The 17,180-nt window shown below is 38.1% G+C and overlaps 1 protein-coding gene across 28 annotated transcripts in view; it reads left to right on the top strand.

The window, feature by feature from the left end:
• Positions 1-19: 19 nt before the first annotated feature.
• Positions 20-17,180, top strand: part of SEC31A (SEC31 homolog A, COPII coat complex component) — a 72,862-nt gene continuing 55,701 nt past the window's right edge. For 15 of the 28 annotated variants that reach the window (XM_067736434.1, XM_067736431.1, XM_067736430.1 and 12 more), the window contains exon 1: positions 10,193-10,345. The gene's annotated coding sequence lies outside the window, so the exon portion shown is untranslated. Of the gene's footprint in view, positions 198-559; positions 1,013-1,144; positions 1,241-2,879; positions 2,954-5,427; positions 5,503-10,192; positions 10,346-10,500; positions 10,673-17,180 lie in introns of those variants that run through there. The other 13 variants (XM_067736418.1, XM_067736414.1, XM_067736406.1 and 10 more) reach the window with 12 other exon arrangements.

Here is a 17,180-nt window from a genome sequence, read left to right as displayed (position 1 = left end):
AGACGCGCATTGGGCCGCCCCTCCCCGCTTATTGGAGGGTGGTTACTGGATTTAGCTGGCGTGGGCTCCTTTTCGTCCGTGCTCTCTGGTTAAATCCAGTGCCATCGCGCTTCTTGTGAGTCCCAGCGGGAGAATGCGAAGGGGAGAGGCAGGACCAAAGTTGAGGCGAATCCAGTGGCATGCCGATGGGTCTCCAGGTGCGAGCTCTGAAAGTGACGGGAGGATGTAACGGGAGGGACAGGAGGGAGAGGGGTAAACGCAGCGCCTTAGAAATATTGAAGACAAAATTGGACCCCGAATAAATGATTTACTGGGAGGCATGTCATTTCCTTGCATTTTATTTTCTTATAAATTTATTTATTTATTTTTGGCTGCATTGGGTCTTAGTTGCTGCGCGCAGGCTTTCTCTAGTTGCAGAGGGTGGGGGGCTACTCTTCCTTGCAGAGCGCGGGCTCTAGGTGCGTGGGCTTCAGTAGCTGTGGCGCACGGGCTTAGCTGCTCCAGGGCATGTGGGATCTTCCCGGACCAGGGCTCAAACCCATGTCTCCTGTATTGGCAGGTGGATTCTTAACCACTGTGCCACCAGGGAAGCCCCTTGCCTTTTATTTTGTAGTTCTCTGATGCAGAGATAATGTAGGGGCTATTGATATGGTTGACTGTTAGGTATGTGACCTCAGAGGAGCTTGAATGAGAATGTAATACCAAGATAAGTCGACTTTCAATTCAACTGACTCTTTCCTGCAAGATCCTTTGCCGCAATGGGGGAATTAAGAAGGGAATAAGGTAAGAAGGTCCTCAGGGTTTGGGGGTAAGCGCACGGTCTAGTTTGGACTCATCAATAGCAGTGCTAGGAGGTGCAGGAGAGAGGGCCAATGAAATGGTTTTGGTTGGGGTGTGGGGCATCCTGGATAGCTTTCAGGGTGAGAAGATCTTAGAACGATGTCTTCGTTAAGCTCTTTATGTTTACAGTATAAGATTTAAGTTTTCATAGAGGAAACAAAATGGGGCCAAGGTAGGACATAGTTTTTATTTTGTATCTTTGAAGAGGTCCTTAGTATATATTATGTGGCATCTTTCCTGCTTAACTGTAGAGGCCTATTTTAGGAAACAGAAATGTTCCTAACTTTTTTGTTTCTATCTCCAGCTGGCAAGAATGAGTCAGACATTTCCAAGCAAGATTGTTTTTTTTTCCCTTTTTGTTTACTTTATCCAGACTCTAGCCAAAAAGATTCATCTCGAGGTATTACTTATTCACGATTGCTTTCCATTATAATATGCTTATATCTTATTTGAATGAAATTAACATAGCTTTTGCTTATGTAGTTTTGTTAAAAATCACAAGGTCTAAGGATAGTACATGAATGGGGGAAATTGGTTCATGGGGGATGTACTTAACTTGGCTGTAAGATGTGCAAAGGGTAGGACCTGGATTTAAATCACTGTCAGCTGGTTAGACTATTAGAAGCTTTTTTAGCACTCAACCAATTAAATCCTGAATAAGGGTAAATAGAAATAAATAAGTTTTCAATTAAAAATTGGTTGCCTTATTTTTTTTGGCAAGAGTTTTATTGAGATATAATGCATATGCCATACAATTAAGCCATTTAAAGTGCACAATTCGATGGGTCTTAGTGTATCATGAGTTGTGCCACCATCACCACAATCAATTTTAGAACATTTTCATCACCCCAGAAAGAGACTCCCTTTTCATTAGCAGTCACTGCTTACATTTTCCCTCCCCCAGTCCCTGGAAACCTCTAATCTTCGTCTGTGTAGATTTGCCTATTCTGGATATTTCATATAAATGGAATCAGAAATTAGTCTTTTGTGACTGGCTTCTTTCACTTGGAATATTTTTAAGGTTTATTTATGTTGTAGTACCAGTACTTCATTTCTTTTTATTGCCAAAAAATATACCATTATATGAATATATACCACATTTTATGTGTCCATTCAGGTTGTTTTCCTTCGGGGGCTGTTACAAATAATGCTGCCATGAACAGTAGTGTACGAGTTTGTGTCGGGGCATGTGTTTTCATTCCTCTTGAGTATATGCCTAAGGGTGGAATTGCTGGGTCATATGCTAACTCATGTTTAACTTTTTGAGGAAATGCCAGACCTTTTCCAAAGTGGCTGCCATTTTACATTCCCACGAGCCATGGGCGAGGGTTCCAGTTTCTCCACATTCTCATGGGTGTGAAGTGGTATCATTGTGGTGGTTGCCCTTTTTTAAGGACTCAAAGTTTGTAAGAAACTTGCTAGAGGATGCTCCTTGAGTGCAGAGACAATGTCTGAGGTGAATTTGTGTTTTCAGTCCCTGGCGCGCAAATAGATACGTGTGTTTCTGCTGCATTGTTTCCTGATAATATGGCTCGCACATTATTCTGACAATATTCTTCTAATTATTAATTACAGATGAATTACAGAAAACTGCTATGTTGCAGAACTGATTTACTTAAATGTAGACCTGCTAAATGAAAATAACCCACTTACTTTACAGAAGCCACAAGGGGTCGCTGCTCTTGGTATTCTTAGTGTACTTTTGGATAGGGAAGTATGCAGTCCCTTATAAATGGAATCATTGATTTTGAGTTGTATTTATGTATTTTTACATTTGCTTATAAGTTTTACATGCTTTTTGTTGCTATTTTTTATTGTTTTACTGGTGACATTGAAGTTCTCGATCTAATCATTTGATTACATCTTTGCTTCCTTTGATAACTTCATATCCAATGATTAAACCTTTTTACTGTTCACATAATGAACTGTTGTGATTACTGCATATGTAAATGAGGATATGTCAGCTGTATTAAAGATGTTATTTGTCAAAAGCATTGACCACTGCAGAAAATAATTTAAAATAAAGTATCTCTTTTCAGGAATTATATTCTTGGAGATGTTGGGAAAAGATTCCTGGGTCTTGGAAGATAATTACTAGAAATATGCAGGGGAGGTAGTATATCTTTCTTTTTTTAATGTATTAAGTATTCCTGGAACAAAAGCAGTGAATTGGAAGGGGAGGATTGTCCAAGTAAAAAATGGATTTATAAAGCCTTGAGTGAAATCTAATTTTCTGTTTTATGGTATAGAATCTCATTAATTGGTTACTTGGGGGAAAAAATAGTAACAGCTAATGCTTATTGAGTGGTTACATGTAAGACATTGTACTAAGTGTATTATACACACAGTTTTTTGTTTTTCTTTTAAACACTTCTCTCAACACCCTATGAAAGTAAATAGACTTTTTGCCTTCTAGGATTGGTATCATTCTTATTGAATACCTACCTTTTTGTCAGATTTTTAGCTAGTTTTACATTTATTTGTCATCTTGATATAATAAAATGTATTTCTAGTGACTGACATATTCTTGCTGAATTTTTCATCCTTTTAATTCTCTGGGGTTTTTTCTGCTTCAGAAAGCCTTGGGGTCTTGAAATTATTGGTGATTAAATATAAAGACAGTTCTGAACCTGGTCCTTTCCCAAGAATTTTAGACCTTTAGAGCTAATTTATAAGTTGTGCGTTTTAGTTTTTGGATATGGATTGTGACCTTCTGTGTTAGTTGTTTATTGCTGTGTAACAAATTACTCAATATTTGGCAGTTTAAAACAACAAACACTTACGGAACATTGGGGAGAGGAGGTAGAAGAGAGACAGCAGCTTCCAAACTGTCTCATTTGGCAAGCCTGTGTTCCCTGATGGCTGTTGGCTAAGGGCTTCAGTTCTTCTTCATCATGTGAACCTCTCCATGGGCTGCCTGAGTGTCTTTACCGCATGATAGCTGGCTTTCGGACACTCGTCCAAGAGAGAAAAGCCAAGATAGAAGGTTGTCTTTCAATAGTCTTGAAAGTGACAAAACACCAACAGGACCCTATCCTGTTGGTCCTGGTATGGTATAGATGGGCACTATACAAAGGTGTGACTGCTAAGAGGTGTAGGATCATTGGAGACCATCTTGGAGGTTGACTGCCACACTTTAGTTAAATACTTTTTTTAAAAAACTTTCAGTTTATTAAATCAAGAGATTTAATCTTTGACCCTCAAGTCAGATGAAGTATGAGAGCATATGATCCAAATGAGTGCTCTCTTTGCTATGGTGCATGGTTTCTTTCTCGCCTATGTATATATAAACTACTTAAGTGGTGCTACATTCATTTTGGAAAATTTCTAAGGAGTTTATAAGAAAGTTCAGGGCTACCCTGGTGGTGCAGTGGTTGCGAGTCCGCCTGCCGATGCAGGGGACACGGGTTCATGCCCCGGTCCGGGAAGATCCCACATGCCGCAGAGCGGCTAGGCCTGTGAGCCATGGCCTCTGAGCCTGCGTGTCCGGAGCCAAAGAAGAAAAGAAAGTTCAGTTTATAGTCAGAATCTTCTGCCTTCATTAAATATTGTTTTTCTCGGACCCATTTCCCCTCTCCCAATTCCTCCTAGGTGGAGGCGGTTAGAGAAGCTGGTGGCACTAGACTATAGATAGAAATTGTGTGTCCCCTTCCTCTATTATTTTGCTTGGGGTTCAGATTGACTTGGAGGAGTTGACAAACCCTTAATGTTTAGAGTTTTTCAAGGAATGTAGTCCAGTTACTTATAGGCAGTTACACAAATATTTGACATAGGATGGAGTAAAGATACAAATATGCAGCAGCAGACTTAGAGCAGTTTGCCCTTTTCCCCAAAAGCTTGATTTTTATCCAATAGGGTGAGTATACTTTCTTTTCTTTCTGCTACTTTCTCCCCCACCATGGGCTCTGTCCCTCTTAATGAGCAAAACAGACTTTGTCAAGAAGTCAGAATGTTCCAAATTGGCAGAATTCTAATTAGTTCCTGAGATTTGTAATCTTTTGAGTCTTTTCCCATTATTACTGCTTAAAAGTTCTTTGTTAACAGAGACGACTTTCCCCCTTTTCCTTTAAAGCTTTAGTGCTTCTGATCATTGGAAACCTTGTCTGATAACAAAAACATTACATATAAAGCAAGGCATAACCAGTTTGGGAATGTATTAAGGTATAGTTACCCTTCCCATATCAGGCTTGATCTTGAGAAGACGACACCTCCAAGTTAGCATAAGGTAACCTGTGCAAAGTAGTAAATGATATGCTTGAAATTATCTTTGTTATGGGTTTTTTCCAATCATAGTAAAATTGGAGGTCTTATCTGTTCTATGTGAGAGAATTTAAAACTATAGAAATGTGCATTTATTACGTATTTTTTAAAAGGAGCTAAGCAATAAAAACTTTAAGGCTAGAGCTTAAGTTGAAAATAAGAAGAAAGTATAAATGTCCAATGATTAAACTTTTCCACTGCTGTTCACATCATGATTTGTTGTGATTAATGTATGTGGATGAGGACATAATGAAAAAAAATCATGAGGCTTATAGATAAAATGTGGGTTTTGTACATTGACTTGCCTGTAAATGTTTTTCATTTTAGGAATAAAATTGAAGGGTGTTTTTCTTAGAGAACATCATTTGTCCTATTTATCAGGAATTCGAAGATTTATATAAGGTAAGAGGTTTATAAACTTTTCAGTTTTGACAAAAGAAGACAAAAAATCAAATCTGAGCAAAAAATTTGATATTGTATTCATTATATATTGAGCATAATGTGGATATCATATTCAATTAAAATTTTTCCTTATTTTTTCAGCTTTCAAAGATAATAAATACTATTTCAAAAATAATATAATTTTCCAAATCAATAGATTTAATACAGCATAGGCAGTTGGGTGGGTGGGGGGTAGGACTTTTAACCTTGACAGTCATCTTTTCTTAAAAATAATACAATTCTTTCAGGCCCTGAATTAGAGATCATATGTTCTGGGATTTAAATTTGCTGAATTATTGGATATTCTGTGCATAATTGTTTGGTGTGCCAGTGGATGACCATCCTATAACTTTAGCTTTCTTCAAGAATAACAGATAGGCCAGTGGTCAGAAGCTAAGAATCTCAAATCTAATACCAGATTAATCTGTCATTAATCAGGCGTGTAATCTTGGGGTGTTTTTCAAATTGGAGGAATATAAAGCGGGAAAATTTTTGTGAATACTCAATGTTGATTTAAGTTAATTTTCTATTTCTTAAAGTTGATATAAACTTTGTTTATTGCCCTTAATGAAAAGATTTACAAAATAAATGCATTCGAAAACAAAATGTAAACATTAACGGGGTGGATGCTACTGTTTTGCAGAAGTAAACATAGTACTGGCTGCTATCCAGTAAATTTTGTGCCTTGTGCCTTGTGATGATTGTAAAGTTTTACAATCTGGACAGCAGTATGGTTGTCCAGAACTTTACTCTTTTGCAGACCTAAAGATTATTGAAATGAGGGAAGGGGGCCTAAATTCACAAAAGGATGTCTTTGGACTGTCTGCAAATCCTTATTTGAAGAATTCTATATTATATTACTTCCAAACATTCTTCTAGCTCCAATGAGTAATTCAGAGTCTTGGAATTAACATTCTTTTGAGAAAAACTGAAGTTTTTATTTGATCTAGGATTTGGCTTGGCTAGTAGTTAACTAAATTGGGTTAAAAGTTGACTGTTTTGGGCTTCCCTGGTGGCGCAGTGGTTGAGAGTCCGCCTGCCGATGCAGGGGACACTGGTTCGTGCCCCGGTCCTGGAAGATCCCACATGCCGCGGAGCGGCTGGGCCCGTGAGCCATGGCCGCTGGGCCTGCGTGTCCGGAGCCTGTGCTCCACGGCGGGAGAGGCCACAACAGTGAGAGGCCCGCGTACCGCAAAAAAAAAAAAAAAAAAAAAAAGTTGACTGTTTTGTTAACTACCAATACAAGTTTTTCTTTTTAGATACAGGTAGTCCTTACTTTGCACCATTTCACCATGCGTGAATATCAGTTTTCACAATGTAGTTAAACAACAGCTGTCCCACAACAACACAGCTGAACTTTTAGTTGTCACAGTATTAACTGAATTATTGCATAAACTTTGCTACTGGCTCTTTATTGCAAAATCATTATGCAAAGATGTGCATCATGAACAGTAGCAGTTACATGACTTCTTTCAAAGTCTTGGTGATTGGTCACTGAACATCTATTAGTTACACACAGATAGTAAAGCATATACTTGTGTTGCCTCCTTGTCTCCTAGGGATAAACCCATGTGAGATTTTGCAAAAATAGAAAATCAGAAGACGGAATTGGTCAACAAATATGACAGAATAGCAAAGAAATGAAAAGTGATAATACTGGAAGTGAAATTAGATGTGGTTAGATTTGAAAATGGCCACAGCAAAGCAAAGATAGGATGAGACCTAGGCCTACATGAAGCTACAGTACAAGCCACATTTTAAAAGTCTGATGAATACAAAAACAATGTAAAGTTGCTTCAACATCTTTTCGTTTAAATTGTACTAGGAACAGAAAGCCGCTGATGGTTGAAATGGAGCATTTACTTCTTTGGATTGAGGACTGTAATCAAAAACAAATCCCAGTCAGTTTGGCATTGAAGTTAGTTGCTGCATTGAAGGAAAATGGTAATTACAAGGACATCTATTTACTGCCAGTGAAGGCTGGTTTCATTGTTTCAGAAGTCAACATGAATTGATTAATGTTAAGCTACCTGGTGAAGCTACAAGCTCAGATAAGGATGCTACTGTGAAATTTGCACTCAAGATTCCAAGAATTACAGGCAGTCCTTGCTTTGCACAGTAGTGAGAGACTGTACTATGCAAAAAACTGCAGGATTTGGATGGGATGTAAATGGAGTTAGAAGATAAAGATGATCCTGGGAATGTTGACACTGGTGCCATTCAAGAAATAGTTCTAGATATGCAGGAGGCAGAACGTAGTGAAGGCAAATATAAAGTTTTACGTGAGTAAAGCAGTTGTAAAGGATGAACGTGTCTCAGAAGTCATGCTGTTGAAAAACTTCACATTGAAGGAACTTTCAGAGATGTTTTATGACATTGACGGCACAAAGGATAAAATTTTGGAAGCTGATTCAAACTTAGAAAGGAGTATGACAGTTTGCCAAGGCAGAGATAAGATGCACACTCCATGTTATAAGTCATATAATGTGAAGAAAGCAAGCACTTTTCAAACTACTTGATACATTTTTTATAAAGAAATAAAACATTATAATTTTCAGTGTTTCTAGTGGTTTGTTTTGGGGTTTTGTTTGTTTGGGGGGGTTGTTCGGTTTTGGGGTTTTTGGGTTTTTTTGTTTTTTGGCTGCGCTGCGTGGCTTGTTGGACCTCAGTTCCCCTACCAGGGATTCAGTCCGAGCTCCAGCAGTGAAAGCGCCAAGTCCTAACCACTGGACCGCCAGGGAATTCCCAATGTTTCTAGTGTTTTAAATATTAATTTTACTATATTACATTTATAACCAACACCAGAGGGTTTTTAATGTTTTGGCAAATTTTAAGGTTACAGAATAATCATAGATTGTTAATCCCATAGATTAAGACTTTGCAGAGTTTCAGCTTGCATAGTCAAAGCCAGAACCGCCTGCATTTAAAACAAGCTAAGGAGTCTTTGTATTCAACCAGATATAAATACATCAAGTTGAGAAACCACTATATTTTAGCCTTATAACCATATATATTATAATTGACATTTTTCACATTGTCTTTGTATGCTACTACATCAAGTCTTTGAAATAAAAATTTATAATACTAAATGTCTCATTTGGACTTTGAGCATTAATCCATTTGTAGGTAAAATCCTGTCTAATAGAATAGGGGTTGGCAAACTTTACTGTAAAGGGCCATATAGTAAATATTTTAGGCTTTGCGGGCCACATAGTCTCTAGCAAATACTCGTTTGCCTTTGTAGCACCAAAAACAGCCATAGACAATAACAAACCATTTAGCATGGCTCTGTTCTAGTAAAACTTTGTGGATACAAAAATTTGAATTTCATGTAATTTTCTCATGAAACATTTTTCTTTTGCCATTCTTAGCTCACAAGGGTCTACAAAAAGGGGGTTCCGGGGTGGAGAGGTTTGCAGTTTGATTTATGCAATAGGGACATGTAATTGAACTGTACGATTGTATACCAAAGAATGTAACCACTGCTTGCATCATTGAGTTTTGAGAAAGTTGTTCTTATGAATACTTTTCCATACCATTGCACACTTACAGGTAGTAGGGTGGGGGATCTTTGGGGAATGGGGCAGTAGGAAATTCAATGTTTCTTTTCACTTGACTCAAATGATGGTCCCACTTTTAAGTCAGGGATTTTTACTGACACCTTTTTAGGTAAACTAGTCCTTGCAGCGGTAAGTAAAAATGGAAGGCTTTTTAGAATTCTAGAAATTAGCAACTCTATCCTAAGACTCTTGAGCAGGTCTACTACAGCCCTACATAAATAAATTTGCTTTTTAAACGGAACCAGAAGTATAAAACGCTAAAAGGGTGTTGGAAGGAGTACAGTGAGTACAAATGTGCCTACTGTCTTAAATAAGAGTGTTTGCTATATTTTGCTTTGTGTGTGCAAAAAAGAGATACTACTTCCAGTGAAGGTGTTTAGAAAAGACCCTTGACTGGTGTAATGGGAAGGGAACTATACAGGTTCTGTACTTTAGCAAGTGATTTTCCCCTGGCTTTATTTGTTCGCTGTGAAATAATTCCTCCGTAAACTATAAACAACATCCAGGCAACGCACTAATTAGATGCCAGGCTCTGGTGCAACTAGTATAGTTACAGTGACTGAAGGCAAATGCTAACATCTCAAATAGTACCGCAGGATACTAACTGGAATACCTTATTTACCCCAGTATGCCTCTTTAGAGTAACAAATCAAGTACGTCCACAACAGCCTTTGGGTATAAACAGATCCGTTTGGTTTTAAAGAAGTCTCAGTAAGCAATGCCGTAGAACCAAGTAAGCAATTTTAAGAGCCCAGTCACAGTTACAGTTGTTGCAATAAGGCCCTTGCAGCCCGATTTTCGGTGGCTGGTCGCGTTGGCAGTGCCGCGGGGGCTGCTGACGTTTCACAGGACCAGTGCTACGTGGCGTTCCTGCGGGCCGGGGCCCTTCTTCCGCTAGGCAGCTACGCCCAGCAGGATTTTTCTTTTTCGCGTCGTCCTGGCCGCCACCGCACGCCACCTCCGAGAACCGATCCTTAACCTCACGGGGGCGCGCACGGCGCGGGAGCGAGCCCCCTCCTCCACCATCGCTCCCGGAAGTGCCGTGGCCGGCCGCGCGCCGGGGCGGGCGGGGCAAGGCGTCGCTCCCGGAAGCGTCGGACAGCCGGCTGGGCGGGGTTGCGACTGCCACGTTGGAGCGGAACGTGGAGGTGGCCCTGGGCAGGAGGAGGGGCGGTGGCGAATGCTGGGAGAGTCCGACGATCGCGGCGCTACTGTAGGAACTGGTCGCCGGGGGTCCCCACCAGGTGTGTCCGCCTGTCCCCTTCTTTCCTCTTTGAGGGCCCTGGCCCTTCAGGGAGAGCCTGGGCCAACGCTGGTATCCCGGCCTCGGTCTCCGCTGGTCGCCGCCAGCCTGCGGCCCGGCCTCTGGTGGAGGCGCGCCCGGGTCTTCGTTTCGGGCCCGGCGGGTCAACGCCTGGCGTCACGGCTGCTTTGGAGATCGCCCTGTCCGCATCCGCCGACGTTTCCACTGCTGAGCAGAGGCGCCGCTGAGACTTGCGACAGGGTGTCCTGCCGGCGCCCGTAGCTGGCGTCTGAGGTTAGGAGACCTTCAGATCCTTGTGCACAAAGAGGTGCGGTCCCCAAGGGCGAGGGAAGGAAACAAACCTCAGGATTACTTTGGTTGACTTTAGTTTGGTTGGGATTTTTTGTTGCTATTTGAACTGTTGCCAGATTTAAAGGTTCGTGGGTTTTAACTATATAGGCTGTTGTCATTTAACCAGGATTGGATTATTTTAGGGCAGTAGTCGCCGGTCGCAGCCTATACCTCGAAGGAAGTATCATTGAGTGTTGTATGTTTTTGCTAATAAGTTACTATTATACGAGGTTAAATTACGGGGCAGGTGTAAAATAAATCAAAATATTGCCTGGGCTTACGAGCATTATAAACTTTTCCGTGAGCGCAAGGAACTAATTTTACCTAGGTCATTCTGAAGTTGCATTGATGGTGACAAATCCTTCCTCCTAAACTGTCTTTCTAACCACAGAAAACTGAAATTTGATTGTCTTTGTGGGCAACTGTAACTCTATTTAATCAATAATTATGAGCCTCGTCCTTGTTTCATGCTGTCTTAAGTTTTCTGAACATAACGATTGTTCTAGAGTTGGCTAAAGTTTACTTACCTTTTCTTAGTGGTTCTTCTGTGCTCCTGGTTTCTCATTGTCCCTTAATTACAGCTCTGGGAAAGTTTCGTAGACTCTAAGAACTTTTGGATAAGTTGAACTGTTTTGTTGTTGTGAATTTCTGTTACACACATCTAAGTTTACTTAGGAAATGTGAGATTTTGAGTGGATTTACAGTTATATTTCTTAATTGTATATAAGCAAGTTCTTTTCTGAAACTAATAGCATAAGAACGGAAAGAAATTTTTGTAGACTGTAAAGAGCAATGATTCTCAACCTTTTGGGATTCCACTCTTTTAAGGATCTGATGAAACCATTGGATCATCTTCCTAAACAAATGCACATATACACACGGATAGGATTTTCTGTATATTTTCATGAGGTTTACAAATCCCAAATTAAAGATTCTTGTAAGTTGATATTATTAAATTGATTTTTCAATTGTCTTTAGAAGTGTTGTCATTCTTAAATAAGTTAATTTCAGCTCAGAAAGTTTTGTTTATTAAGACTGCAGATAAGCGTGACACCATTTAGTTCAGTTTTGTTTATTAAGACTGCAGATAAGTGTGACTCCATTTAGTTCACCAATGCACAGTTGCTTCTTTGATTTGGTTTTTGTTGAGTGAGATGAGCCTAGAACATCAATAACATTAAACAAATTCTCTAGAACAAATGTGCCCATCCATAATGAGGTATTTTGCCCACACAAGATGGATTTTTACTAAAGACAGTGGCAGCTAGGGATTGTATTCCTGGTTTGGGAGTCAGAGTTTCCAGTTCTGTTACCTCTTGCACTTTTTACTTTCTGGTTTAGGTCAGCTCTATATGTAGCTTTGTAAGGTTGGTGTTTTTTTAGAGAATAGTACTGTTGGGTTTTAGTGTTGCTTCACAAAATTAGCGTTTAGAAAATGCAGAAAGAAAAAAAGTTTTCACTTAACTGCACACAATTGCTGTGGAGACAAACTGGATGAATAAATAAAAGTTTTCTGGATCATATATTTTCTTCAGTAGATGTATTCTTTTGAAGATTCACTGGGGTAAACATTTTAAATTGTGACTTTTGTATTAGCTGCCATTTACAAGCATTGATTGACCAGGTGCCAGGGACTGTTCTCTGTGAATTCTCACAACAAACCTATGGTGTACTTTTATTACAGTTATTTTACCAAATGGTTAGCCATGACACACATAGATAAAGTTACATGCTTAAAGTCAGAGCTAGGACATGGTGAAGCTGGGATTTAAACCAAGGATGTCGGCTCCAGTCTCCATACTTTTAACTGCTGTGCTATAGATGTTGTCTTATAGGGGGTATATGTAAACAAACCATTGTCCTCACAATTTTCTTTTAATATTTTCACAACTATGTTCTGTGTAAAATAGTCTTGAATGAAACAAATCTACATAGCATGAATTCTAATCACATACAATATTGAAAAAAATTACACAAAGTTTTCAAAGCAAGTCTCACTTGGGAAATACACGTTTTAATCTAAGACTTCTTTCTTCATATTTTCAAGAAAACTAGTTACAACTAAGTGGTCATTTTTAAGAGGAAATACACATGTATCTAGATGAAGCTGTATTTCCATAGTATTCTTAATAGTTTTGAGAATGATATGTAGTTTATGGTATTCTTGTCTAATTAGATTCAGACCGCTTAATGTAGTTCTAGGCTATTTGTAGTAGAGTGATTTGATGTTTTTTTAAACAATGGTATTTAAGCCTTATGTTCAGTACAGGTTCATAAGTGGAACTGCTTCTGGTGGAACATTGAGTACTAAGGCCAAGAAATAGACTTTATAAATGCTTTGAATTCCTACTTAACCATTTTATGTTCTTGTGAATTTGTCTCTCTCTCTCTCAGTAAATGTTACACATTAACTAAGTGTTCATGAATTCAGTAGCCCTTGTTGTATCTTTACTCCTAAAGATACTGTAATTATATTCAATTTGGTTTTTAAAAAACTTTATATATATGTAGCTATTTTGTTTTCACTTTTAGAAATTATTCTAAAGGCACTTTAGTACTTTCCCCTATTTTTTAAATAAGTTAAGTTTTAAACAGTGAAGAATTTAAAAATTAAATATTTTACTTGAAATTGGTCTTTCTAGCTCATCAGTCTTTTTGTACTCCCATAAATACAGACATTCAAAATCAATCAAGCAAAACTGTGTATCTCAGTCTGTGCTAAGCAATTTTGAGTCCGAAAAGGGTAAAAGCTGTAACACTTGATTGAAAAAATGACAGTATTTGTTGATTTGGTGAGACAAGATGACATATAAAACAGTTGGTAAAACAGGCGATGGGAAAATATGTACTAATAGAATGTTAAAAAGTTTTATTAAGATAAATAAGAGACTTTATTGTAAGACACTTGAAGTGTGGTACAGACTAATGTAAAGAGTTAAGAGACTATTTAGATCAGTGTGGATTGGACCAGTAGGGCAGATTTCATGAAGGACCTGGGATTTGAACTTATTATTAAAGACAATTGGCTGAGAAGAAAAAGAGGGTATTTCATATAAAGAAAATAGGCCTCTTTTTCATTTCTTAGAAAATTGGGATTTTTTTTTCCTTTTTTTCTTCACAATAATCTTAGGAGACTAGATGTGCAGTTTCCTTGATTAATCTCATGATAGTAATAATCTTTAAAGTAGTTAGCATATTAAAACACATTTTAGGGCTTCCCTGGTGGTGCAGTGGTTGAGAGTCCGCCTGCCGATGCAGGGCACACGGGTTCGTGCCCTGGTCCGGGAAGATCCCACATGCCGCGGAGCGGCTGGGCCTGTGAGCCATGGCTGCTGAGCCTGCGCGTCCGGAGCCTGTGCTCTGCAACGGCAGAGGCCACAACAGTGAGAGGCCCGCGTACCGCAAAAAACAAAACAAAACAAAAAAAACCACATTTTAATTTGTGTTTGGACCTCTGTAAAATACATTATCTCATTTCAACCTCACAATATCCCCTAAGGTAATCATTCTTAACCCCATCTTACAAAGGTAAGTAGGAATTGGGGCTCAGAGAGGTCAAATGATGTGTCGACGGTGTCAAAAGTAACAGACCCAGTATTCAAGTTGAGGATTAACTCCAGAGGCCCTGCCTCTAAGCTATGTAGTTCAACCTTCTATCCACTTTGCCTAAACTGGGCTGTTTCTAAAATACATGTCTTCTTCCCTTAATTTCATCATGCATTGTAGTTTCTTTGCCATTCATTATTTCTCCTAAATGTTAATATTTCTTCTATGATTAAAATTGAATACTTGAGCTTGTTGTAATAACAAGTAAGAGCTTGGACTCTGGAGCTAAACTTCTGAGTTCAAATCTTGGCTCTGCCCCTTGCTAGTGTGTTCAAATTATTTAATCTTTCTGTGCCTTCATTTTATTATCTGTAAAATGTTCATCAAGTATAAACAATTTGGACATGTAAGACTCAGGGCATGTTTTTAGTCTAAGGCCCTCTTAAGGAAACTGTTAGAGGATGAACTTCATCCTCCAGAGATGAGTAAGAAAACTGGCAAGAGTACTGTTGGAGAACATTGAGTATATTTAACTACAATAGACCTGAGGCTAAAACAAAAGTAGGAATAAGGAAGAAAGAATAAAATGTACATGTTAAATACCTGATGATGTAGGAATTGGTCGTAAAAGTAAAAAATTAAGAGCACTGGGAAGTAAGAAGAAAATTGGATGTAGAATAAGTTTGTGGATTGCCTAATCTATAATGGCTAGGAGTCAAAGAACATTATTTAAAGCTGACAAATCAGTTAGTAGAAGTATAAGCATATTTAGCAGTACAAAGGTAAACACTGAGAAAGATAATACTGTGATTATAACTGTGTGATGCAAGAGAGGCAGTAAGATTATATAAGCTAATTTTGTTAGTGCTCATAGTAGTTAACTGTGTAAAGAAATAGAGGATTAATAGTACTAAGTGAAATTATTTAAAATTATAGTAACAAAGATGGAACCAGAAACATATACTAGAACAAAAATACAAATCACTCTAATTATCAAAAAAATTAAAAATACACAAAAATAGATAACAGTGAAAGACATTTTTTAACATTATAAAACCAAACATAGCAGACTATGATAGAAATGAGAGTAACCATTTTTGTCATATCAGTAAGTTTTAAATACATTTATTAGCTAATCTATTAAAATTTTTTCAAATTGGATCACTAAGCAAAACCTGATTTTTTTTCACTGTATTCAAGATAGCCAGGGAAAACAAAATTGTTCAGAAGTTGAAAAGGCCAAAGAGCACACATAAAGGCAAATAAAAAGAAAGCTAGGCTATTGATCTCAATATGAGACAAAGTGAAATTCAGGCCCAAAGGCATTATTTAAGATGAAAAATATCCTGTAAAGCTAAAATATGTATTTGACAGTGAACATTTAGCATTGTGAATATCTGTCTACCTATGTATTCAATATGTAAATATGTAACTATGTACTGAATAACAAAGTAACTTTCATAAAGCAAGTTTTAGGAGATACCAGGAGAAATAGGCACAAATGCACTAGTAGCAGGATACTTTTAATTTGCTGTTCTTGATCCAGGACAGATCAAGTGGGGAAAAAAATAATAATAAGTATATAGAAGACTTAAACAATTAAGTCAGTAGGATAGACTTGATTAACATATATTGAACTCTGAAAACAGAGCACCCCTTCTTTTTAGGTCTTCTGGAACATTCACAAAAACTTGCATAGGCCCCAAAGAAAACTTACATAAATTTCATAAAGAAGAAATAGTACAGAAAAATCACAATGCAGTAAAAATAAAGGCCCCTCCACTTGGATATTAAATTCAAACTGTTGTATCAATGGAGAATACAAATGGAAATTGTAAAATGGGTGATCATAATGATGAAAACACTAGTAATGTATAGGATCCAGTTAAAGCAGTGTGCAGAGAAAATTCAAAGCCTAAAGAAATAATAAAAATGGGTAAGTGAAGCATTAAGTGGTAAGTGGTAAGTGAAGTGGTGATACAATAGGCTTTCTCACTGAAGAACAAAACAAGACAAAAATACCGCTGTTATCACTACTCTTGAATATGGTACCATTAGTACTGGCTAGCTCACACAAGAGAAAGATATCAGAGGAATGACAATTTGAAATGAGGAAATAACTGTCACTGTTGGCACATGGTATGAGTGTATATGTGGAAAACCCAACAGAATCTACTGAAGCACTACTTCAAGAAGAGAATTCAGTAAGATAGCAGAATTAAAAATGAATGTAAAGAAATCATTAGCCTTCGTATAACAATAAGAACATAGACATTATAATGGAAGGGAAAAAAGCCACATTTACAAACAAACCAAAAGAAAATACTTAGGAGTAAGCAAACCCAATATAGCAAAAAAATTTCAAACGATACTGAAAGATAAAAAAGAAGGCTTAAATCAAAAGACAGCAAGTTCTTGATAGGAAGATTCAGCATTGTGTCAGTTCTCCATAAATTAATTTACTAATTTGGGTACAGGTTCAATAAAAAACACTAACGTTCTTTTTTTCTTCTAAAAACTAAACTAAAAAAAATAGTTTTTCTTCAAAAACTATTCTGAAGTTTAGTTTTAAAAAAAAAAGTAGGGTTTCCCTGGTGGCGCAGTGGTTGAAGAGTCTGCCTGCCGATGCAGGGGACACGGGTTCGTGCCCCGGTCCGGGAAGATCCCACATGCCGCGGAGCAGCTGGGCCTGTGAGCCATGGCCGCTGAGCCTGCGTGTCCGGAGCCTGTGCTCCGCAACGGGAGAGGCCACGACAGTGAGAGACCTGCGTACTGCAAAAAAAAAAAAAAAAAAGAATAAGCCATAAATGAATTTGCTAGAAGAAAACTATTGATGAATGTCTTCATAACTGTAGCATGCAGAAAGCCTTTTCTAACTAATCAAAATTCAGAAACCAGTTTTTTTAAAGTGAGAAATTTGACTGTGAAAAAATAAAAAT

This window comes from Pseudorca crassidens, chromosome 4 (assembly GCF_039906515.1).
Source record: "Pseudorca crassidens isolate mPseCra1 chromosome 4, mPseCra1.hap1, whole genome shotgun sequence".
NCBI lineage: Eukaryota > Metazoa > Chordata > Mammalia > Artiodactyla > Delphinidae > Pseudorca > Pseudorca crassidens.
Note: the sequence above shows the minus strand (reverse complement) of the source record. Positions and strands in the feature narration are given on the sequence as shown.